The sequence below is a fragment of the Pelodiscus sinensis genome, chromosome 3, assembly GCF_052426305.1.
Source record: "Pelodiscus sinensis isolate ZL-2025 chromosome 3, ASM5242630v1, whole genome shotgun sequence".
NCBI classification, from domain to species: Eukaryota; Metazoa; Chordata; order Testudines; family Trionychidae; genus Pelodiscus; species Pelodiscus sinensis.
The window spans coordinates 196,573,627-196,598,998 of NC_143054.1; the positions used below are offsets into that span (position 1 = coordinate 196,573,627).

Sequence of the window (25,372 nt, forward strand, 5' to 3'; positions counted from 1 at the left end):
GAAGATGGTAGGGCTCAGGGCTTCCTGACCTGACAAAATAGCCCTGTACAGTTGACTCATTGCAGAGAAGGCTCACGAGACCCCTCTGAGAAGAATCCCAGTCCGCTGCTCTTCTGGGAATGAGCCTGTAACAGCGCCTGCTCCGTGACCCAGGCACACAGATGTGTGTGTCAAGCCCTATTGTTCTAAAGGTGACCGGCCACTGCAGATCCAAAGCACACTGCCTAGGGCTCTGTTTCTACATTTCAGAAGTGGTGCTGTCTTGATGCAGGGTCCAGTTCTGGTTGGAGGCTCCTTACCAGAGATCTAAATTTCTTAATCATTGTAGCGGATCCCAGAAGAATAGTGTGATGGGGTGGACCAGGCCCCGAAGCCCCCTGCCCCCACACTTACCCAGCAAACCATAGAGAAGTCCTCCAGGAAAGATAGAGTGGCACAAAGGACATGACCAATCAGGGCCCAGCAAGCCAGTTAAAAGGAAGCTGTTGGGCCAGCATGGGGCAGTTCCTCCTTGGAGCTCAAAAGGCTTAGATAGGGCTGCAGGAAGGCTGACACAGCAAGGAGAGCAGACACAGACACAGACACAGGCACTTGGCCAAAAGGGAGCCACTTGCGTGAGGTGAGTGATGTCCCATTGCAGGTAGCCATGTGAGTCTGTAACTTTAAAACAGTGAGCAGTCCTGTGGCACCTTAGAGACTAACAAATATATTTATATCATGAGCTTTTGAGGGTAAAACCCACTTCATCAGATGATCTGGAGTGGAAATTACAGAATCCAGGGGATATATAACAGCAAAAGCAGTTACCTGTCAATTGTAGGACCTGTGTTTAATGAAGTTAATTAAATCAGGCTGGATGTGTCCAAATACTTATAGCATGTGATGTGGAAATGTGAATATCAAAGATGGGGGAAATTACCTTTGTAGTACATTAACCAGTTAATAGCTTTGTTCAAGCCCAAGTTGTTAGGGTTACACTTGTAAATGAAGTCTAGTTCAGCTGTCTCCCTCTGTAATTGGGTGATAAAATTCCTTTGTAGAAGAATGGTTACTCTTAAATCCATGATTTAATTGTAGAGGATATGGGAGATCTATTTTATTGTTATTGAATATTTCTGGCTGTCGTATTACTATCATGCTGTCTGTCACAAGCATTCTAAGAGTTCACTCAGGGTGGCTGTACACCCCTGCAGCGATGCAGACCATAGCTAGAGACAGTCCAATCACCCATGCTTAACAAACATCCTAGGTGTCTGTTCTTTCAAAGGTTTGTTACCACACACTGATCCACAGGAAGGCTGATTACTTAGGGTGGGCGTGGGGGCGTAGAGATGGAAATCCAAGCAGAAACCCTCAACCAAAGTGTTTAGAAAGTGTTAAAGCCCCCAGCCTGAAGCTGAGGGGAGAGGCAGAGTTTACAGCAAAGCAGCTGTAACCCAGTTCCCAGAAGAAGGAGGTTGGGCTGACCCAAATGCTGGGGGAAATGCTAAGTTTAGGGAACACAAAGTACACATGTGGACCTTTGTTATTTTAACCCTTACGTCTCTCATGGCAGTGTTTCCATGAATAGATACACAGTACTTTGCTTGTAGGAAACTGATTGAAAGTGCCTTTACATGCTCCCGGGGAATGCTCAAAACTTTTGCCAACATAGCTGTGTTAGTCAGGGGTGTTATTTTTCCTACCCCTGAGTGACACGACTATTTTGGCAAAAGTCCTACTGGAAATGCGCTTACAGCAGCAAAAAAACCCAACCCCCCTTTCTGGGTATGGTTTATCCTTCTCTTGCTGGTATAAGCTTTGTCTACCCTAGAAAGCTTGACTGGCAGAGTTATAGCTCTAGTGAGATGCCCGTCTCACCCTTCTCAGATTAAGCCCTACTGTTCCCAGCTCACGGGAGCATATAGCAAGAGCCAAATGGAGCTGGACTCACGGAGGAAACACCAGGGGCGTAGCTACAGATGGACCTGAGTGGGCCGTGGGTCACCCGCTTTGCCCAGTGAGCCAGCCAGGCTGGGCTTACCCCCCTCCTGTCCCGCTGCCCTCCATTCCCCATTCTTGCCCACCCGCCATAGGTCAAGGCCCACCCAAGTGGGCCCTTCTGGCTATGCCACCGAGAAACACAATTGAAAAACAGGGCTGAAGTGACCTGCACGCCTAGTCTCAAGGCGGGTGGATCATGGGATTCCGCTCTGAGAGAAGTGCAGATTTTGGGTTGACAAAGTACCCAAACAGACGGCCTGGACACCGTTGGTGGTAAAGGCTTGTCACTGGAAAGGAGCGCACATGGCGGAATGGGTAAGGGGACGCAGATCAAGTGCATCCTGGAACCATTACAGTAGTTCTCCCTGTCCCTCTGCACTGCGAGCGAATGGGGCAATGGCGTGAAATGGATACGATTCAAGGTAACTCCGAATGTAGCTCTCTGCAGAGCCAGCCTGGCCATTTCCCCTCCTTCTGTGGGAGAGGGTTAAAGGGTATGTGAGAGGAAGGGAGGAGGGGGTCAGTCCCTTGGCTCTAGAATGCCAGCACAGAAGGGCCTTGCACATATACCCACTAAAGACATAAGCCCAGAACCTCAGACGATGTAACTTTGCTTGGCTGTATTGATGTCAATGAAGCTGAGCTAATGAACCCCAACGGAGGATGTGGTCCATTATTATCTTCTATTTCCACATGGTCTTATTTATTTGTTGACTAATGTATGTTGGCTAGTATATACATATATATCCTATATTAATATGTATTATCCACACCACATATTAATGGATTAAGCACGAATCACACCAAGGACAAAGTACAGCAACAGTTATGTAGCCTAAACTGCTGAATACCATACTCCCTGTTCACTTCTGCTAAGTATTCCCCAACATCTTGCATTTGCTGAAGGAAGCGTGTGACATTAGCAGGTCAGAAATGTTGTCAAAATCAGGATACATTGTTCTGTATCTTAGTACTAACTAGGGAAGTTCCTTCATGGACCGTTATCTGGATTGCTCTTATCTAAAACCTGGGCAAACTCATGGGCTGGATTTTAAGGGTGTTTATCTTACAAGATCATCATTGTAAATAGTCTCAGCTTAAATGTGTAACATAGGGAGCAATGATGTCACATGCACCCTGTGCAGGACTTCTCTTCTGGCACTAGCATCATCTAGAACAGTGGTCCCCAACCATTTGAGGCTGCCGGACGCCAGGGGGCGTGGCCGTTCGCCTGCCAGGTGCCAGAGGTCAGGGACACTTGCACGCCCGGGGCCAGCGCGCGCGCCCCCCCAAGTGCTGCGGGGCTGGCACGCGCGCCCCCCCAAGTGCCCCGCGCCCCCTCCAAGCACCGCGTGCCCGGGGCCGGCGCCCCCTCCAAGCACCACGCGCCCGGGGCCGGTGCTCCCCCCATGCGCTGCGCACCCAGAGCACGGGTGGCTAATTCATGGTGCTCCCGGGGCCAGCACTCACTGTGTGCCATGCCCCCGGGGCCAGCTCCAGCACCATGCATGCGCCACGTGCCTGGGGCCGGGCGAGCCCTGAGCACTTGGCAGGCACACACAAATGCCCCCGCGGGTACCATGGCGCCCACGGGCACCATGTTGGGGACCACTGATCTAGAACCATTTTCCTGCACCATCGTAATGACCCAGACGGACCTTAGTTCTTTGAAAACAACAAGTAGTCCCGAGGCACCTTAGAGACAAACAAAAATAGATAGAATCATGAGCTTTCATGGGCAAAACCTACTTCATCAGATGAATAGGAGTGGATGAAGTGGGCTTTACCCACAAAAGTTCACAATTGTTTCTATTTTTGTTAGTCTAAGGCAGGGGTGGGTAATAATTTTTTGCCGGGGAGCCACTCTGGAAATTTTTGAAGTGGCCCCGGGACATCAAGTGGAAGGGGCAGGGCATCAAATGGTTAGGGCTCACCTGGGATGAGGGAGACACGGTTTTTTAGGACTTGTCAGCCTGATTCAAAGCAGAGGCATAAACCTGTGTGTCTCGCCTCCTAGCCAAGTAAATTCAAAGCCTGGGACATCGAAGTGGTTTATTTGGCACCCTGGATATTGAATAGGTTATACAAAGGGGAACGCTTGCCCACAAGAGTGCTAGAGAGGAAGAAGAGGCTGACTTCATAGCCAGGTGTTCTGAGTACTTATTTGGAAGATGGAAGATACAAAATACAAGTTCTTGTTCCGCCTCGTTTCAGAGCAAGCAGCCCCAAGGTCTGCTACAGCTCAGGTGAATGCCCTAACCAGTAGATGATTGGTTGTACTGTGGAATCTTGTGGCTTTTCACAAGTTTTTAAAGGTCTTATCTTGTTTTCATTCTACACAGATTTCGTGAATTACTTCTCTGCTCCTCCCCTCGCCAGCCAGGAGTGAGAGACATGCACACAAGCTGTGTATTTTCCCCTCACTGCCTGACAGCCAGGGGAAAGGAAGAAAAGCCAGCCGAGTCTCTGTACGCATGGCTGCTATTCCCCCATAATGGCGCCCTTTTTCTGCATGTCACATCCCCACTTTCCTTTCCCATCCAAGAAATGATTTGATCTGATTATATTTAGTTTACAGGAGAAGCGCCTGATCATAGCATAAGGTATTGTTTCTGACAGGTGAATAATATTACATGCATAGGCTTGGTCTACTCTACACTACAGCAGGAGGTTGTATTAAGATACACAACTCCAACTACGTTAATTATGTAGCTGGAGTAGACATATCTTAAATCTCATTTCTTCATGGTCCACACAGTGGGAGGCTGATGGGAGCCAATGCTCCCCGTGACTGTGAGGAATACAGGTGCCAGCCGGAGCTGCCCTCAGTGTTTGATTTAGCGGGTCTATATTAGACCCGCTAAATCAAATGCCAGAAGATCAACCTCTGGAGTGTTTGATCTTCTGATGTATAATATGGAGCTATATCTTTATCTCATAGAGCTGGAAGGGACAGTGAGAGACCATTGAGTCCAGTCCCCTGCCCTCATGGCAGGACCAAGTATCATCCCTGACAGATTTGCCCCCTCCCTCCCACTCGCTAAATGGCCCTCTCAAAAATTGAACTCACAATCTTGAGTTTAGCAGACCAATGCTCAAGCCACTGAGCGGTCCCTCCCCCCCAAGCATAGACATGGCCATAAATAAATGCACTTAGAGAAGTGTGCATGAGAGAGAAACATGAAAGGGTAGCTAAGTGTAGCATGCCATAATCCTCTACAAATGTTTATTCTACATTGTTTTCTGTCCTAGTTTATTCAGCAATGCAGAAATACACACAATTGTTTCAAAACTACATTGGAAAAGGTCACATGAAGTTTACTCAACCCGTTAGTCATATATTAATACACTTCCTTAGTGCACAATACAGGAAAATGAATCAACATGATTTTATCTCATCCCGATGTCCGTCAGTATGGTGGTTTTGAGTGCAATGCACAATTTTGCAATGGGTACCTCCTGCTACTTCGAATAGAAGAGAATGGAACAAAAAGCTCCAGTTCAAGACACAAACCAAGGAGAAAAAAAGTGTGTAATTAATCTGCTGTGAATTGTGTGACTTAGAAGCTTAACAAAACGTCAGACTTTCTCATTCCCAGTAGGCGGATACGGGAATTTGTTGAAAAGATTCCTACCAAGCGCTGACATCCAAAGCCAGAAACTGCTTAACAGAGGAAGGCAATAACACATGTCAGGCTCTGCCTTGCACTGCATTTGGATTGTTCATTAGCGAGACAGAAATGAACAGCCAGTCACTAGCAATAATGGGTTAGAAGAGCATTGAGAGCGGCCTGGTGAAATAGAACAGAATGTAATAATCCAATGGAATGCTGAAACAGCAGGCAGGAAGTCACCTGCCCCTTTGAAGAGCTGCTGCTGAAATGCACACGCTGCCTTGTATTCCCAGGTGAGCGTCTCTGCGCTTGATGCTGTTTCACTCGCTGGATTAACGTGTGACAGGATGTTATTGCTTCTTTCCAGTCATCTTATAGCTAGAACGTTTGTCAAAGAACAGCTCCCTGTGATGCAGCATACACAGCCTTCCCGGCGGTCTGACAAGGATAGGCAGGGATGTAAGGAAACAGGAAATCCTACCACTGAGCCCTGTTAAAATGCAGGTACACAAAAATGTGAAGCATCATTTGGGAAGGAGGGGAGTCATGCACACAGCAGGGCTTTGGAGTATAGTTGATGATTCTGTGGGGGCTCTAGACAAATTGGAGGATTTGAGCCAAAAGAAAGCTGATGAGTCAACAGACATGTGCGGAGTCCTGCCCTTAGGACAGAAGAATCTCAGACACTGCTACAGGCTGGGAACTGATTGGTTAAGCGGCTGTTCTGTAGAACAAGATCTGGGACAAGAATGGAACAAAAAGCTCCAGTTCAAGACACAAACCAAGAAATCGTAAAAAAAAAAAAAAAGGGTGTAATTAATCTGCTGTGTATTGTGTGACTTAAAAGCTTAACAAACGTCAGACTTTCTCATTCCCAGTAGGCGGATATGGAATTTGTTGAAAAGATTCCTACCAAGCGCTGACATCCAAATGGATGAGAAGCTGGATATGGGTCATCAGTGCTCCCTTGTAGCCAAGAAGGCTAATGGCGTATTGGGGTGCATCAGGAGGAGCATTGCCAGCAAATCGAGGAGATGATCGTTTCCTGTTGATGGTTACATTTTAAGACCTATCAGTTAGCCAGTTTTAAGTCCATTTCATATGTGCCATGTTAACTTTATTTATAGGGTTGCATACTCAAAATGGCACGTGGCATTGAAGTAAAATTCTTTACAGAACTCTAAGTTATATTATGTCAACTCTATTACCTCTGACAATCAGACTTGTCATGGTATTCGGTTAAGATCCATTTTACATAAACCTATGTTGATTCCTGTTAATTTCAGGCATCACCCTTCTCTAGTTCATTATTAATCAAATCCCATGTCAGTTGCTCCGTTATCTTGCCCAGGATGTATAGCAGGCCGGCCTATAATTAACTTGGTCATCCTGTTTACCCTTTTCAAAAATTGGCACAAAACTAGCTTTCTCCCAGCCTTCTAGAACATCCCCCGAGTCTTATTGAAAACCAGAATTAACGAACCAGTGAGCTCCTCGGCCAGCTCTTTTAGAACTCTTGGATGCATTACCTGGACTTGTTGAACTTTAAAAATGTCTAACTTCAGTAACTTGTTTAACATCCTCCAGGAAACTCATAGAATGGAAATTACTACCATATGAGAAGACTGCTTTGTCTGTGTTCTCCCCAAGTACAGAACAGAAATATTCATAGTTGCTCTCGTGTTACTCTTTGGCATACATGATGTCTAGGCTAGCTACTCACCTAGCCTGAAGCTGGAGGTGGCTGCTCTGCGCTCAAACAGTGCATGCAGGGATGATGTGCTCACCAGATGGGAACCTAAATATGATCCAGACCACGACCACCCAAAACAGCAACTGCAAATATCCCTTCAGGGAATGCTTTCCCCCTTGTGCCACCTCCATCCCTGAGCCAGGGAAAGCCTTGCCTTTCGCTGTATATAGCGGGGCCTGGTGTTTGTGTTCAGGCCAGTGGCAGGTGTTTTGCAGAAAAAGACCTGGGGATTACAGTGGATGAGAAGCTGGATACGAGGCAAGTGTGCCCTTGTAGCCAAGAAGGCTAATGGCATATTAAGGTGCATTAGGAGGAGCATTGCCAGCAGAGAAGCGATTCCCCTTTATTCGACACTGGTGAGGCCACATCTGGACTACTGCGTCCAGTTGTGGGCCCCTCATGACAGAATGTATGTGGACGCATTGGAGAAAGTCCAGTGAAGGGCAAAATGATGAGGGGGCTGAAGCACATGACACATGAGGAGAGGCTGAGGGATTTGGGCTTATTTAGTCTGCAGAAGAGAAGAGTGAGGGGGAATTTGATAGCAACCTTCAATTTCCTGAAGGGAGTTTCCAAAGAGGATGGAGAGAGGCTGTTCTCAGTGGTGACAGATGACAGAATGAGGAGCAATGGTCTCAAGTTACAGTGAGGGAGGTCTAGGTTGGATATTGGGGAAAAACTATTTCCCCTGGAGGGTGGTGAAGCCGTGGGATGGGCTCCCTAGGGAGGTGGCAGAGTCTCCATCCCTAGAGGTGTTTAAGTCCTGGTGTGACAAAGCCCTGGCTGGGATGATTGAGTTGGGGTTGGTCCTGCTTTGGGCAGGGGCCTGGACTCGATGACTCCTGAGGTCTCTGCCAGCCCTGGGGTTCTATGAGTCTATGATTCTAATGGCAGGGCACCCAACCACAACCCCCACTTCCTTTCTCTGCTGGTGTCCCATAGCCCTGCATTGGCCTCAAATCCCCTGGTTAACCGCTTGCTTCTGGGGACCAGATTCTCATCTCGGAGCCAATGCTTGTGGAGGAGGCGCAGTACCTGGCCAAAGAGGTTTCCCTGACGATTGGCGCTCTAAGTAGCAAACAAACCCCCGCAGAACTGGCTTCTACACCAGCTGATCTGGAACTTTCTTGGTACGGGAGGTGGAGCGGGGCAGGGCAGAGCTCCGTCAGCTTTCGGCACAACTGCTCTAACTTAGCTCAGCCCCTGGGCTGCTCTAACTCTCAGGCCAGGGCTGGCGCAGGCCAACCCAGAGCATCAAGGTACCACAACCAGCTCGGACTTCCCCTCCCCTCTGGCACACACATTCTCCTTCTCCAAGTGGAGCTCAGCCAGTAGGGAATCGGTCCCCGAGCTGCACAGTTGTGCGCCTGTGGCTCGCGTCCACCCAGACGTGCGTGCACACGGAGAGCTGTCGGAGTTTGTTAATATATCTGGAGCGGGTTCTTGGGCAGCCAATAAATGGCTGATGCCTCATCTGTCCCTGCTGGTGCCTCTGATATCTTAATGCTTGGGGAGAGCTATTGAAAATCCTGGCTTAGCAGCTTTCCCCCTGCCCACCTCCCAGCCCAACCCCCCAGGGATCGTGGCCACCTCTCGCAAGCCGATCTGAAAATCCCTGGAGGACCCAGCCGTGTGCGGAGCCGTTTGGAGTGTGCGTCACTGTCCCCCGGGGCAGGTGACAGGTGCTTTTCCTGCAGCGGTGCTCAGTGAGGTACACAGCAGAGGAGCAGCCTGGCCCAGCAGAGGGTGGATGCAGGGGCCTGTCAGGGACAGATCGAAGGGCATGTAGCTCAGGGGGCGGGAGGCAGCCACTTCTCTGGTGCTGTGGGGTAGCTGGACTGGAAGGCGCCAGCCAAGGTCCGTGCATCGTGCTCTCGAGCAGCACTAGAACAACGGGCGAGTCGTTACTCGCTAACATGTGAGACTAGAAAAACGGGGTTCCTCTCCATGAACACCTTGGCGGCCAACAGGAGAGCTGGTGTAGAAGCGCAGTAGCCACAATTTGCTGGGTTACGGGGCTAGGGAAAGCCAACGCTGGATGCGTAAGGAAGTGACAGTATCCCCTAGCAGAGGGACAGCCACTGCCTGTTGGGGGCAATGGCCCTATGACAGAACAGGGCATGTGAAGGATGCCCACCCCGTCACCGTGCAAGGGGACCTATCAGACGGATGAACAGCTTGCAAACTGCAGTGGTTTGATTTTTCTGAGCGTTGGTTAAGATCTGGGCCAGGAGGTTTGCTGGGGTGTCTGGTGGCTGAGCATGGACCTTTCCTACGTCTTCAGGCTGGGAGTCCTTGGCGTTCTCAGAGTGAGGAGAGGGAGTTCTGGGGCAGATTGCCTGGTGCGCTTCTGGGCTGCCCACGTGTGGTTTTCCTTGTCCCACCCCAGGGAGGCTGGGATCTGGCTCGAAGATCCAGCAGCTCAGGAATTAGCAGAGGCCGGATTAGAGCAGGCAGGTCTCTGGAAATCGCAATAAAATCTTCTGCCCCCCCAGGGACATCATCAAGGAGACTGCGGCAGGCCCTCTGTGGTGGTGTCCAGAGAGGAGGAGCGGGCGAGCCTTCTCGGGCCTGCAGGCTTGGAGGAGGACCTCCTTGACCTGATCTGTGGGTGGCACCAGCCTGGCATGGCCCCCTTTTGCCATGGAATCACTCTCTTGTTCATCCGCACCCACTGGTTCCTCTAGGGTCTCAGGCTGCCTGTCCTCCTGGGCCAAACTCTCCTGTTCTCTGTGATTGACTGGCCTTTTCAGGATCCCGGGGTGCTCCTGTTCCCGGGCGGTGCTCCGCCCAGGTCTCTGGTCTGGTGGGCCTCGTAGTGCCCCCTGCTGCTTTTCTGCACACCTGTGCAATATGGTATGGGCCTCTCCACCCTGGTCATCACCCGGGGGACCTCTGTTGTTGTCTCCTCCACCTTCATCCTCCCCTCCCCCAGGCTGGTCCATCTCCTCTAGCAAGTCCCCGTCGTCCTCTCTTCGGTGAACCATGGCCACCACCTCAATGTCCGTGCAGCCACCATCCATGCTGATGTCATCGGGGAAGAGGCGAGAGAAGTCCTCCATTCTCACCCGCTCCAGCTCACCGGGGTCCCAGTCGGTGATGGAGAAGCTGAAGATCTCTTCTGCAGAGCTGTGGAGAGACCCAAGAGCTAGGATCAGGCAAAGCTGAATATATAGGGGCCTAGGTGCCCTGGCGCCTTTTCAGTGCACAGGACTCCTGCATTCTGTACCTGGCTCTGGAAGGGGAATGAGGAGCAGTGGTTAGAGCAGAGGCACTAGGAGAATCCGAGTTTCTGGATTCTATCCCAAGCTCTGGCTAGGAATGTTACCTTGCAATATTCCCTAATTAACAGCCCCTAAGAGGAGATACTGAAAGCAAGAGAACACCAAAAAGACAGGAAGAAAGACACCCCCAGTGCTTCTGTATTAAGGGTTTAACACCCATGCCAGTGCCCCTGACTCAGCTAACGGATGTCTCAGGCAATAGGGCTGAGAGCTGTACTGTAACCCTCTGTACCTGTCCTCACAATGCCCCATAGCACTTCCCATGGGGAGAGCAAATTGGGATTCCCAGTGGCTATTAGCACCCCCCAAAGTAATGAAAACCACAGGTTAGAACAGAGAGTAGATGATGGAGCTGGCTGATGGAGTTTCTGGATGAGGATCATACAACTGGCAGGGACCTTGAGAGATCATCAAGTCCAGTCCCCTGCCCTCACAGCTAGACCAAGCACCATCTGTCTAACCTGCTCTTACATATCTCCAGTAATGGAGATTCCACAACCTCCCTAGGCAATTTATTCCCGTGTTTAACCACCATGGCAGTTAGGAAGTTTTTCCTAATGTTCAACCTAAACCGCCCTTGCTGACATTTAAGCCCCTTGCTTCTTGTCCTATCCTCAGAGGCCAAGGAGAACAATCCTCCCCCCCTCCCCGTGACACCCTTGTAGATACCTGAAAACTTCTATCATGTCCCCTCTGTCTTCTCTTTTCTAAACTAAACAAGCCCAGTTCTTTCAGCCTTCCCTCATAGCTCATGTTCTCTAGACCTTTCATCATTTTTGTTGCTCTTCTCTGGACCATCTCCAATTTCTCCACATCTCTCTTGAAATGTGGTGCCCAGAACTAGACACAATACTCCCTACGCAATTTATTCCAGTGTTGAACCGTCCTGACAGGCTACGTCTAGACTGGCATGAATTTCCGAAAATGCTTTTAACGGAAAAGTTTTCCGTTAAAAGCATTTTCGGAAAAGCGCGTCTAGATTGGCAGGATGCTTTTCCGCAAAAGCACTTTTTGTGGAAAAGCATCCGTGGCCAATCTAGACGCGCTTTTCTGCAAAAAAGCCCCGATTGCCATTTTCGCGATCGGGGCTTTTTTGCGGAAAACACTACTGTGCTGTTTACACTGGCCCTTTTGGGCAAAAGTCTTTTGGAAAAAGACTTTTGCCCAAACGGGAGCAGCATAGTATTTCTGGAAAAGCACTGACAATCTTACATGAGATCGTCAGTGCTTTTCCGGAAATTCAAGCAGCCAGTGTAGACAGCTGGCAAGCTTTTCCGCAAAATCAGATGATTTTGTGGAAAAACTTGCCAGTCTAGACACAGCCAAAGTTTTTTCCGACTGTCCCACCTAAACCTCCCTTGCTGCAGTTTAAGCCCCTTGCTTCTTGTACTGTTATCAGAGGCCAAGGAGAACAATTTCCCTCCTTTCACCCTGGAACACCCTGTTAGATACCTGAAAACTGCTATCATGTCCCCTCTTAGTCGTCTCTTTTCCAAAGTGAACAAGCCCAATTCCTTCAGCCTTGCCTCATAGCTCATGTTCATCATTTTTGTTGCTCTTCTCTGGACCTTCTCCAACTTCTCCACATCTTTCTTGAAGTGTGGTGCCCAGAAGTGGACACCGTATTCCAATGAGGCCAGATCAACGCAGAGTGGAGCGGAAGAACGACTTCTCGTGTCTTGCTCACAACACTCCTGTTAATGCAGCCCAGAATCATGTTTGCTTTTTTTGCAACAGGGTCATACTGTTGACTCATTTAACTGTGGTCCACTATGACCCCCTAAATCCCTTTCTGCGGGTCTCCTTACTAGACAGTCACTTACCATTCTGTATGTGTGAAACAGATTGTTCCTTCCTAAGTGGAGCACTTTGCACTCGTTGTTATTAAACTTCATCCTATTTACCTCAGTCGATTTCTCTAGCTTGGCCAGATAATTTTGACCCTATTCTCCAAAGCAGTTGCAACCCCTCCCACTTGGTGGTATCTGCAAAATTAATAAGCATACTCTCTAGGGCAAGCCATCATCTACATCATTGATGAAGATACTGAACAGAACCAGTCCTAAACCAGACTCCTCGGAACCCCACTTGTTATGCCTTTCCAGCAGGATTGTGAACCGTTACAATTGGATGAGAGGTTAGTTTAGAGATTAGATAGATACAGAGGAACTAGAAGTTGGATGAGAGGCGGGATCAGATTAGATTGGCGAGGCGAGATGAGCGGATGGTAAAAGAGAGAGGTGGGTGAGAGATTGGGATGAAGAGGTGGATGGGTGTGATGGATGACTCGCTTGGGGGAGGGATAGAGAGCGGGACAAATGGACAGATTAAAATGGAGATGCTGACAGAGAAATAATGGCTATTGCCGAGATTGTGGTGATCGAGGGGATGGAGATTGAGCTATACTGATCGATAAGTGGACGGACTAGGGGTTGTGAGAGATGGAGGGCATGGGAGCTTTCTCCTCCAAACAAAGGCTGGTCTGGCCGAGTCCCCAAGCCCCTATATCCCATCCCCACCCAGCCTAACTGTGACTCTACCTCCTCCTCTTTCTCCCAAAGCAGCAGATCAGGCCTCCCCATCTGAGCAGCCGCATCCCCTTTGACATCCTGGTATGGGTGAGAACCGCTGGTGAATCTAGCCTCAATGCCCCTAGGTACGCTGGGCCAGGGCTCTGTGACATGCCAGCCGAAGTCAGCGCATAGCGGTGTGAGGTCACGACAACCTCAGAGCCGCCACTAGCCAATCCTCACCTTCCCCCGCCAGTGCATTTGCATACCGCTCCTCTATTAACCAAGCTGACACAGCAGGAAAGGGGGCGGGGCAGAGGCAGCCACAGCGTGAGGGTCAGAGGGGCGGAACTCCGACATACCCCCGGGAACACAGGGGACGTTATTCCCAGCCTGCTTGAAAATGAGGCCTCCTGAGGAGTGAGGAAGCCAAGAAGTGGGGGAGACACAGAGGCCCAGTGCTGGGGGAAGCGGAAGGAAGGGGGCAGATGAAGCGGGGCGGAGGCGAGATGGCGACGTTATGGACTGAGTGAGATTGCAGTGCGTGGAGAGAAGAATGGTTGAGTATTTTCAGCCCGGCAACCCAGCCCCACCCACAGGAAGCAGAAAGGCAGGGCCGGGAGTATAAAAGCAGGGCCCGAGAGCTCAATTGGAGCCCAGCGGCTGAGCTCTCAGGGAGGAAGGTGCAGCTGCCCCACCCTAGGAGGGAACACTGGATTGGGCAGCTGCCAGGCCCAGAAGACTGGATGGCCAGTGCCCCTGCCAGGCCCAGGAGATTGGGCTGCGCCACCTGGACCGCTGCTTGAGCTGGCCCCGGAGCCTATGGACGCGCTACCAGTGCCATCACCCCCGGCGGACCCTGAGGGGTGGAGGCTGAGCCAGGGAGGCCCATGGGGAACTGGGCAGCGGCCCAGGTATAGCTGATGAGATGGAGGTCAACTGGGCAGCATGTTGCAGCCAGGATCCTCACCGACCCAGTGGCAGCCCTGGGCTGGGGCGGAGTGGAGCGGGTGGACCTGCGTCCCCCCTGCCACACCTCCTTGGGGGCGGCAGGTTCCCCTTCTCAGGGTTAAAACCCCTGCGCTTGTCGGCTCCCCGCCAGCAAGGAGACCCTGCCCCCGCTCAGCCTGCGGACAGGCCTGCACTTCAAACTGCTTCACTGCTTGTATTGCTGCTTGTGGCCCCGCCCTGACCAAGGGCCTGGCCTTTAGAAACTGCTGCTCAGCCTGCAGCCCGGCAGAGCCTCTGAACTGTTTATCGCTTGCCCTGAGCTAGGGCCTGGACCTTAGGACTACTGAGCTGCAGGCCGGTGGCCCCGCCTTACACGCTGGCAGGCCAGCCCTGGCGCAGGGTTTCTGGGCCCCTTAACTGGTCAATCCATGGCGTAGCAGGGCAGCTTGGCCTCCCTCTAGCCAGAGACCAGTACAGGTCTGTATAGGGAGCTGTGATGGTACCATATACAATTCTGTCTCCCCGCTCCATCCCATTGACAGCTCAGACTTTTGAGGGTTGAGCTCACCTGTGATCCAGGTGTGGAGGGAGACATTGCTCCTGCAAGCCTCAAGCAGGTGTGGAATTTGACCCCCACCCTGCACCATGTGCAGCCCCATTGGCCTGACCGGAGCTGCCTCCCTCCCCAAAAAGAGAAGCCAAACTAATTCTCTGCTTCGTTCTGGTCATAACTATGATTGGTGGAGACTCTCTCCCCAGCCACATCACCTGCATGTTCCAAAATGGTGCATCGCTCCAAAAGTACAAAGCCTGACTCTTCTGTGCTAAATCCCCGGAAGCCTGCAGGGAAGCATAGCCGGAGTCCTCTGCTCTGTTCTACGCTGTGGACAGGCCCTCTCCTCTCAAAATAATAATACAAATAAGATACCAGGCCTATGAGGTCACAAAAAAGGTAACTGTTTGATCTTTCACTGCCGAAGTTTTAAAATGCGTGGATCTCGTTCTCTGGTTGCAGGAACCGCTCCACTGAGACCAATGGAGTAAGCAGGTGTAAGGGTGAACAGTCAATCCACTGCCTAACGATGTAACGAACCTGCTGAGTAGCCAGGCAATGAAAGTCTGGCAACGTGGCTGGTTAGCTCATGGAAACAATATCTTGAACACCAGAGAGTCTCGTGTCAAAGACTTAGCTATTTACTTCAATATTGGTGTGTTTCTAACTCCGCCACGGTTCTAGGAGCAGAAAGGGAGTGCTCATTGACTGCCCTATTTAACGACATAACTTGTAATTACCCAGGATGCTGCAGGAGCTCACCACAAAATGCATTACAAGCAGAGTGACGGAATACCTGTGTGACTAACTGGAGAGGTTTTTAAAGGCTAAAGTGGATTTGTTAGTTAATATTGGTCCTGCTCAATCAGTCTCCGCAGCAGCTGAAACAAACAGGACTGTGTAGCACTTTAAAGACTAACAAGATGGTTTATTAGGTGATGAGCTTTCGTGGGCCAGACCCACTTCCTCAGATCAAATAGTGGAAGAAAATAGTCACAACCATATATACCAAAGGGTACAATTAAAAAAATGAACACATATGAAAAGGACAAATCAAATTTCAGAACAGGAGGGCATTTCATCATAGGATGGTCCAGTTGTGTGGCTCTGAGATCCACAGGTTAAAGGGCCCTGTGCCAAGGTGCAATAATTATACTATCCTTGAAGGAGATGATATTAATTTGGGAGCCATCCCAGTTTTGCCCAATTATCACGGTAGCACTCCCCAACTGCTATTCTAAGTGCCTCCTTTCCTCTCCATCTTTACTTGGCTTATTTTCACAACCCCCCTGTGCGGTACGGCAGTGTTGTTCTCCCTGATGTACAGATGGGGCTCTGAGGCATCAAAGCCTTGAGTAAGCAAGACAAGGTCACACAGGAGACTCCATAAGCTCCGCCCACCATTTCACATGCTCCTGTTTAGGTTATGAATTTAAATGCACAAATGTCAGGAAATGCTGCAGTGTCATGTTTGAGAGTAAAGCTGCATGTGGCACGTCCCTTCTATTTTCTCTTTTTTGTCACACTTTAGATATCGATTACGTTGAGATTTTTCAAAGGTGCCTAAAGGGATTTGGACGCCCAGTTCAAACAATGACAATGGAGTGTCCAAATCCTCGAGGCAGGCGTGTCAAATCTTCTTCCCTTTTTTTGTCACGGATGACCATGATGGACCAGCATGCATCTCTCTGTCACTCTGGCCAATCATATCCGTACGTAGCTTTTTGTGTGGCAACCTCTGGCAGAGTCTGCCCTGGATAGACTCATCACAGAATGTTACCGTGAGAGGCTGGAGGTCCATCTATGGGTTCTCATGACAGGGACAATGACAGGTGAGCAAAAGGACCTCATATGGGATGGATCTGGCCTGCCATGTGGGTTGATCCGGCCTGCAGAGTTGATCCTGCTACTCCCCTGCCTCCAGGCCAATCAGGGCCTAGGGACAGGGAAGCCTGTGGCAGGGAGTAAGAAACTTCACACTTCTCCCAGGCCAATCAAGGCTTGGGGGGCAGGAGGGAGTGTGCAAAGTCTCCTCCCACCCTGCCCCTGCCCTGCAAGGAGTGTGCGGTGCTTAGAAGCCCCTCCCAGCACCAGGGGCACAGGTGCCTGGAGGGAATCACCTGCTGTTTAGAACAGCTGGCGGTTCTCTCTGGGGGAGGGCAGGCGCAAAGACTTCACCCTCTCCAGGCCAATCAGGGTCTGCGGGCAGGGAAGCACAGAAGTGTTCTGGCCCCGCCCCTCCTGCCTGAGGCCCCGCCCCTTCCGGGGTGGCCCCAGGGACACTTCAAAAATTTCTGAAGTGGCCCCTGGCCAAAAATTATTGCCCACCCCAATCACTGATATAAAGCTTGGTCCCAACAGACTATCTGCCGATTGGAGCAGAGGATACTCATGACCGCTAAAGAGATTAGCTCAGTCCATCCGCTTGTACTCCATGAGGGCGCAATGTGATAACTGGACTAGCAGGTCTCTGTAGAAGTCAGCGATGATGTCTAACCAGCCAGCAGGGGGGTGAGCTGGATCTTGTTGTGTAAAGAGTAACAAAAGGTGGCCGACTCAGCCCTGCTTGGGAGGGAAACGTTGGGGCCAAGACTATTGTTTTTTGTTCTGTGTTCATACAGCTCCTAGCATGATGGGATTCTGGCCCACCACTAAAGCTTCTAGGCTCTTCAGTAGTACAATAGTAATAATAATCTATACTGGCTGAACCTCTCTAGTCTAGCACACGCTGGTGTGTCAACACCCATGGTCCAGCATGATGTTAGTTAGCCGGGTGTTTACTTATCATGGGAGTGGCCAAGTTTCCCACGGTCCCATAAAGTTTGTTGACAGCCACCAGGCCTGGCTCTCAGTGTTCTGTGCTGTTATTTATGTAAGCGGGGGAATAGTCCCGCTATTGCGGGGAACTTTCCTGGCTTCTATACTACCCCGGTGAAATGGACCAGCGAAAGGATTGGAGTCCCCGCTCCCACTTCTTTTACCCAAAGGCCTCCCAGACCCTGAGGGCTCCCCTTCCACTCTCCTGAGTAGCAGAGTCCTTGAAATCCCGATAAAGCTGAGCCTAGGTTTTCTGGGGCTTCATCCCCGACCTTGTAGTCACTTGGGGCAGGGGCTAGGGTGTCCCCACTCCGGGGTGCTCGCTTCACACTGGATGTTTTCTTGACCCACTGATCATTACATACAGCTCAAAGCGAATACAATTTATTAAACAGCAACTGATTAAAAAGAAAAAAATAAGGAAAAAATGAGAGAGGTTAAAAGAAAACACACAGCCCTGCTCTGTAGCATGGGGACATCACAAACAGCAGTCCGCAGAGTGTAAGGACAGTTTTCAGTCTGTTCCTTATAGGTCCCAGGGCTCTTTCTCAGGCCCGGCTGTGCTACGGGGGGGCTGCAGGTTAGACACGCTTGCTCTGGCAGTGACCACATGACTTCAGGCTCTAGGTGGCAGGACTCCTCTCCCAGTTGGAGTTACAATCCCTCTCCAACTCTGGCCTGCAGGGCCTCTTGGCTGGTGGTGTCTCTCTGCCCAGAGCCTCTTCCCCCCCCTTTGCTGGTCCCAGCCGCTCGCCGTACCCAGCTGCAGACTGTTGCTTTGCCAGCCTCCAGCTCCTTGTGTTGCTTCTCTGACCCCTTTGGCTCTCTGGTCACTGCAGGTCTGCCTCTCAGAACAGCTTGCACTCCTTGCTGCTCCTCTTCGCTCTCTCTCCTTTTCTCTCAGACTCAGAAAATCCCAGCTCACAGGCACGATGGGACCTGGCCTCCTAATTCCCTCATTGGCCTGTCGCTGTTCTGGAGTGTTGGCCTCTTCTCATTGTCCCTGGGGGTCTGTCAGTCTCATAGACCCTTCCCCTTTTGGTACTGGGAGCTGGCCAACCAAAAATTCCCACTGAGTTTTAATAAGGGGCTAACAGCCCCCTTACATTTAGCTCTAATTTACCCCTAAATGTCTTCTCAGAACCCAGCAAGCTGTGGAAGTGTTGATAATGCCACTAGACAATGTTGACCTCCCGTGGTTCAGCAAATTCTCTGGTTCAGCACCAGTCAGGTCCAGAGGGTGCCGGATGAGAGAGGTTCAACCTGCATTTGACTGACTGTGTTGTTCATCTCTCCTAGTAGGAAAAGGGAAATTCAGTGGAGACTTCCACTCAACGTAGGAGATCTCGTTCTGACATAAATCTGTGTTTCTCCTCTTCTGGGTCCTGGGAAAGAGGTGAGTGGAAGATGAAGGTACTTATGTCACAATTTAAGAGAAGTCAGACTAGAGGATCTACTGGTCTCTTCTGGTCTTAAAATTTGTTATTTCATTGTTTTTACAAAATGCCATTCCACAGTAACTGAAAGTCCATGGCATTAACACAGCATGCTCTAAAATATTCCCGGAAATAATTAAAGCTAAGCTACCATTGAAAATACAAATCAGCAAAGTACATTTTGTGAGGCTTGCCTTGCTGTTTGTAACACTACTTGTTCACTTAGTCATTTGTGGAAAAAAAATCAGATTTGCATAAGGCCTTTCAGTCATTAATGCAAATGAGTGAGATTCTACTGCATTACAGTTGACTAATTACTGTGTTTGGCTGGCTGCAAATTACTGATGTCTCTCTCATACAGAAGTGATAACTAATTTCAGAGCTTTTTAAATTGCTGCTCCTTTGTGCATGGGGCATTGTGAGCTGAATAGAAGGAGTCTGACCGCTGTTGTCCTTACAAGGCCGTTGTTCATGTATTGGATGAGATGGGTGGGGTGGTATGGGGAAGGTAACTGCTAGTGATCTGTCACCCTTTGGGAGCTGAAAAGTGATCAGATTGATTCCCAAGGTAAACGGTAGGACAGGTTGAAAGACGGGGTTGAAGGAATCGCAATTAAAAAAATTTGTTTTCATATTTTTGTTTTTCACGAGTTGAAAATATTCTGAATGGTGCAAAAGTGACACTCGTTCCAAAACTGGTCAAAAAATGATGTGTGTGTGAAAGTTTGAAATGAGGTGGGAGAACGTTTATTTGAAATATTTCTCAGAAATGTTCCTGACTTTTCTTTTTAAATTTGCCACCTTTCAGTAATTGCTAGTAAGCGGCTGGCGCTTTAACAATCCAGGTGCTAAATGGTCGCCTGGCTGGCGTTCAAGAGAAAATGCAGTTTGTGTTCAAAGGAAACAATAGGAGGGTTTATCCAGTTGGTCCTAAAAGTGCATTTCCCCTCGCAGAATGAAGGGAGATGACCATCGGGTGTTACACTGATGCATCTCGTCCGCTCCCTCTGCCTCTCCCGGCTTTGTAACCCGACTGCACAGCTCCCTCTCAAGACCCGTTTTCCCCTCTCCTCGCCCACCTGCTTGGCCGCCAGCCTGCTTCTCTAAAGCTTCCTCAGCACTCAGCGGCTCCCCAAGCAAATGTGTGCTCCCAGCCGATGTGCCTCTTCCCACCTCGGCTTCCACATGGAAACGGGCAGTGCGGAGCCCAATGTCGAGCGTAGTATAGGGCGGGTGGGCACAGGGCCCCCCACGGGCTGGATGTGGCCCACCAAGCGGGTGGATCCCTCCTGAGGACACCCCAGCTCTCCCTTGTCCCCAGGCCAATCAGAGCCTGGGGGCGGGGGGAGTTCACGAAGTCTCCTCCTGCCCTGCAAGGGGTGTGCGGCGCTTAGAGTAAGCTGGCAGCCCACTCTAAGCACTGTACGCCCTTTGCAAGGGGGGGCAGGGAGCGAGAGATTTTGCGTGCTCTCCCACCCTGGGCTCTGATTGGCCTGGGGGCAGGGAGGGAGCATGAGAAGTCTCCTTCCGCCACCAGGGGCATGGGTGCCTAGAGGGAACTGCCAGCTGTTCAGAACAGCTGGCGGTTCTTAGGTGGGGGGGAGGGCGGGGCAAAGACTTCACATGCTCCCCCACTCCCAGGCCAATCAGGGTCTGTGGGCGGGGGAGCACAGAAGTGTCCTGACCCTGCCCCATCCACCTGAGGCCCTGCCCCTTCCAGGGTGGCCTAGGGCCACTTCAAAAATTAGTGAAGTGCCCCACCCGGTCTAAAATTATTGCCCACTCCGGTATGGAATCATGGAACGGTGGGACTGGAAGGGACCTCAAGAAGCCATCACGTCCATCCCCCTGCACTACACTAGAGATCTGCAGTGTGCTGATAACCACGAGGCATCAGCCCCGTGATCTGCTAATGGGAAGCGGTGAGGGGGTGGATCTGGCTTCAGTTTATACAAAAGTCCCAACCGGGGCTCCCTCTCACTTTTTCCATCCAAGTGGGGAACACATTTTGTTACGGGCACTGAGGCATGTGCGGATGGGCACCGCCAAGGGAAACGCATGCTGCCGGCTGCGGGCGCTCTGCTTATCACCTGGGTGGCCGCCCAAGTGCTCAGCTTACAGGGATCACTGGTCCAAATCCTCCCATGGATTCATAGAATCGTAGAGCACTAGAATGGAAGGGACCTCGAGAGGTCATCGAGTCCAGTCCCCTGCCCTCAGGACAGGACCAAGCACCATCTAGATCAGGGGTGGGTGATAATTTTAGATGGGGGTCCACTTCACTAATTTTTGAAGTGGCCCTGGGCTGCCCCAGAAGGGGCGGGGCCTTGGGTAGAAGGGCGTGGCCAGGACACTTCCGTGCTCTCCTGCCCACAAACCCTGATTGACCTGGCGGTGGGGGAGCATGTGAAGTCTTTGCCCCTGCCCTCCCCCCGCCTAGAGAACTGCCAGTTGTTCTGAACAGCTGGTGGTTCCCTCTAGGTACCCACGCCCCTGGCAGCGGGAGGAGACTTCGCACGATCCCTCCACCCCCAGGTCAATCATGGCTTGGGAGCGGGAGGAGCATGCAAAGTCTCTCGCTCTCTGCCCCTGCCCTGCAAGGGGCACACGACACTTGGAGTGGACCGGTCCAGTCTAAGCACCGTGCGCCCTTTGCAGGGCGGGGGCAGGGAGCGAGAGAGACTCTGTGCGTTCGATTGGCCTGGCAGTGGGGGAGCAGCAAGGCGACCGCGGGCCAGATCCACCCACTTGGCAGGCTGCATCTGGCCCGTGGAAGCTCCTTTGCCCACCCCTGCTCTAGCTCATCTTTGATAGATGTCTCCCTAACCTGCTCTTAAACCTGATCTTTCCTTCTACCCCAGAGCTTGGCTCTACTAGTGTCACCCACAGGGTATGTCTGCATGGCAGTTGTGGAGTCTGGTTGCAGTTCATGTAGACACACCTGAGCTAGCAGGAGCATTAGCCTACCTTGCTCCGGCCCTGGAGCAGCCAAGCTGTACCAGCTTTCTCAGATCCCCGGGTAATTATTCCAAGGGCTAGCTTACGCCGAAGCATGCGCTGGTGCAGCTTAGCTGCTCTGGTTCATGTCCGCCGTGCTAGTGTTAAACAGCTGGTGGCGAAGACCAATGTGTTTACAGGCCCGAGAAGAGAAGGCTATATCCGGGCACAGCACACTAGAACAGGCACATCCCAGCTTTTAGGGGCTCTACCACTTTGACCTCTTTTGCATAGGCCTTTAGGCAGCTGAATTTTAAATTGCTAGTTGGCTCTATTAGCCCTCCTCCCCATCTGACAACATAAAAAGCGTGGTGAGCAGCGGAGCATGTAACTAGTAACAGAAAAGATCAGCGCCGCTCTGATCCTCGCATCTGCACTAATTAAATTACTTCAGCAGGGACAGTGAGTTTAGCTCAGCCAGCCGGGCTGCGGCGAGGCAGCAGCCTTTATTATCATGGGGGAGTCTCCTGTGAAGCAGCACTACCGAGATTGACTTGCGTGAGCCAACGTGTGATGAGCTTAGCCCGTGAAACAGCATAGGCCCTGGCCAGGCACAGCCAACAAACAGCCTCTTCCCAGCAGGTTAAGAACACCCCCTCTGCTATCAGCGACGCTCCCGGAAACTGGAAAGAGTCGGGCAACGGTGGTGTTGGTAGTGTTGGTTGGTGTTTTTCTCTGCTGGCCCAGACAAAAAGACGAATAGGAAAATATGGGGAGGTCCCCAAGAGCTATGACAGTAGGACAGTAATATGTCCATCTTGTCTATTGGCTGCTTTTCGTTTGTCACATGACCCCAGCCTAGAAGGGTGGGAAGAGTCGCCCCTGGTGTCTTCATTTTTCCCTGACTCATCATAGAATCACGGACGACAGGAAGGGACATTCTAGTCCAACCCCCTGCACTCGAAGCAGAGCCAATCCCAGCTAGTCACTTCCTGCACATCCTTCTCTTGATTGGGCAGAACACAGGCCTGCTGATGGGGGGCGGGGTAAAAGGGCCCGGTTCAGAAGGGCCTGGGGTTCCTGGCAGCCAGAGCCCTGGACCCTTTAAATCACCACCCGAGTTCTGGGTGGCGTACTCCGGGTGGCACGGCTCTTCCGGGAGCATAGAGCCGGACTCCCCCACACCTTGCGCAAGGGCCTGGCAATTCTGTCAGCTCCCCTGGCACAACCTGATCTGGCCCATGGTCTCTAATGCCACGCGTGTCTCATGGGATGCTCCTTAAGACCCAATTTTTAAAGGAGCTTCACTCTCAGCCTGGGGAATTATTTTCTCCCCCTGCTGCAAGCCCTGTGCCTTTTTGCTGGGTGCCGAGCCTCTCACGATCGCACTCTGTCGTGCCACTAGCACTGCCTGGTCTAGAGTTTGCACAGTCATTAACTGTCAAGTGTTGGGGAAAATCCTTCTTTAAAACTCCTGCGGCTAGTCCATCTCGGGTACGCTCTCCCCGGCCGTTACCCAGCTTCGAGCGTTCGCCTTGTTCGTAAAGGGCCTTTGTCCACGTTTCCGTGCTTTCTCGGTGTCTCTGGATCCTCTGGCCAAAACATGTCAAGTGTTAGTGCTTTTTGGGGAGGTGCTGCCCATTGGGCACGGGAAGAACAACATCTTAGTTCATTTCACCCTTCCATGGAGCTGAGAGCCTTTCTCGCAGCCACTGCTTGACCGGTCAACACTTTGTGGCTGCCCAAATGAGTCTCTGAATGCAGAGAGAGGGAGCTGAAGAGGATGAAAACTGTGCACGTGTAACCCATGCACCTAGTGTAGTTCACTGTCCTATGCAGAGGCACGTAGACCACTTACAGCAACAGATAAGAACAAGAGACCTCTACAGCATGGGCTGAGAGACAGCTGATTTTTAGCTCAAGCACTAGAGGCTTCTATAGTAAGCTCTAGTGCATGGGTTCCCAAACTGGGAGGCGTGAAAAAATTCCGGGGGGGAGGGGTGTGTGTGCAAGTTTTCCTCCCATCAAGTTTTGCTGCCCTGTTCAGTTTCTTTTTTTTTTTTTTTTTTTTTTTTTTTTTTAATTTTTGCTCAACAAGTTTTGCTGCCATGGGGGGGGGGGGAGGGGAGGGGAGGAGAGGGCGTGAGGGTTTTTCAAAAATCAAAAAGGGGGGCGTGATGCCAAAAAGTTTGGGAACCACTGCTCTAGAGGCCCCAGGTTCAAATCCGCCTGGTAGCAATTACACAAGTCTCCAGTATCAAGATTCGGTAGAGACGCAAAACATCTCTTCTAGGAAAAAGATCTGTGCCTCTCCCTTTTGTTCCGCCTGTTCTGAGTGTGGGATTGTCAGGGGGCAATAGAACAGAAAGCAGAAAAGACACCCTTCGAATGCATTTAATAGGCAGAGAACAGCTTTATTCACTTTAAAAGTTCACACTCGGACAGCCGGAAGAAAAAAAATCCCCAAGCAGTAAGAGGCAAAATATGTCCAGCACAGCCTCTCTTTCAAACCACAGGAAGCTCTGGTATCCAATGCAGCGGCTAATATTTTTCTAATCCTACAAGCCCTTTTATAGCACCTTTCATCTCCAGGGAACCCACATTGTTCTGCAAACTCAGTGCAGCAATTGTTTCCCCTGCATGGACACCTCTGAATGCAGCAGCTGTATACCAACGCACACAAGACAACACAGCAGTTTGGAACTGAAGAATACGGTATCCATTGGAACAACGCTGGGGGCGTGTAGGTCGACAATATGCCAATTACACAGCTTGGACAGGAGGGTTAACAGCAGAAATCGGAGAGGCTTCGAACTGAATGCTGACTCTGCTGTGCCAGTACTGTGCTCGCTAATGCAGCGCTAGGACATTGGTTGAACGCTAACTGCAAGGAAGAGGAATGCCCCCTGCTGAATTACAGATATTTAGATGTCCCTTGGAGGCTTCCCATCCCTACACAGACCCAGGCTAGTGCTGGTTTTCTTCTGAGAGCTGACGGGTCATTGCCATGCTTTTGACGTCACTAGCACACAGCAAAAGAAGGAAAACCATTCTGTGGTGTTAGCTGGGTAGGAAGGAGCTGCGGGGTGTCTGCCAGTGATGCATATACTAGAGCAGTGGTTCTTAACCTTACTGCAGCCTGCACCCCTTTGGTTCTCAAAATATATTCTCACACCCCTTATTAAAAATGGTTGAAGTAGGTCAGTTCTTTAATCCTAAGATATATCATAAAAATCTGGCATGTCTCGCACCCCCAGAAAGGGCATTTCGCACCCTCAGAGGGTGCGTGCACCCCAGGTTAAGAACCACTGTACTAGAGGAATTGAAGAAGACCCTAAACTAAAGGTAGAATTAGCCAGAATTCCCAAGAGATACAGATGAGCAGCAGACGTTACTGGTTCCGTAGACTTACTGCATTCTCTCTCCATGCTAACACGTCATGTCTCATTTGAAATTTTATTATGCTTACTCTGAGTGATGTATGATGAGGCACTGTCAAGTGGTGAAGTTACGATAGAATTGGGCATAAACCAT

The 25,372-nt window shown here is 50.7% G+C and overlaps 1 long non-coding RNA gene across 1 annotated transcript; it reads left to right on the top strand.

Moving 5' to 3' along the window:
* Positions 1–521: 521 nt before the first annotated feature.
* Positions 522–25,372, top strand: LOC142828089 (uncharacterized). Its single transcript, XR_012903056.2, has 3 exons — positions 522–619; positions 18,765–18,861; positions 24,431–25,372. It is a non-coding gene; the product is annotated as an uncharacterized LOC142828089 (long non-coding RNA).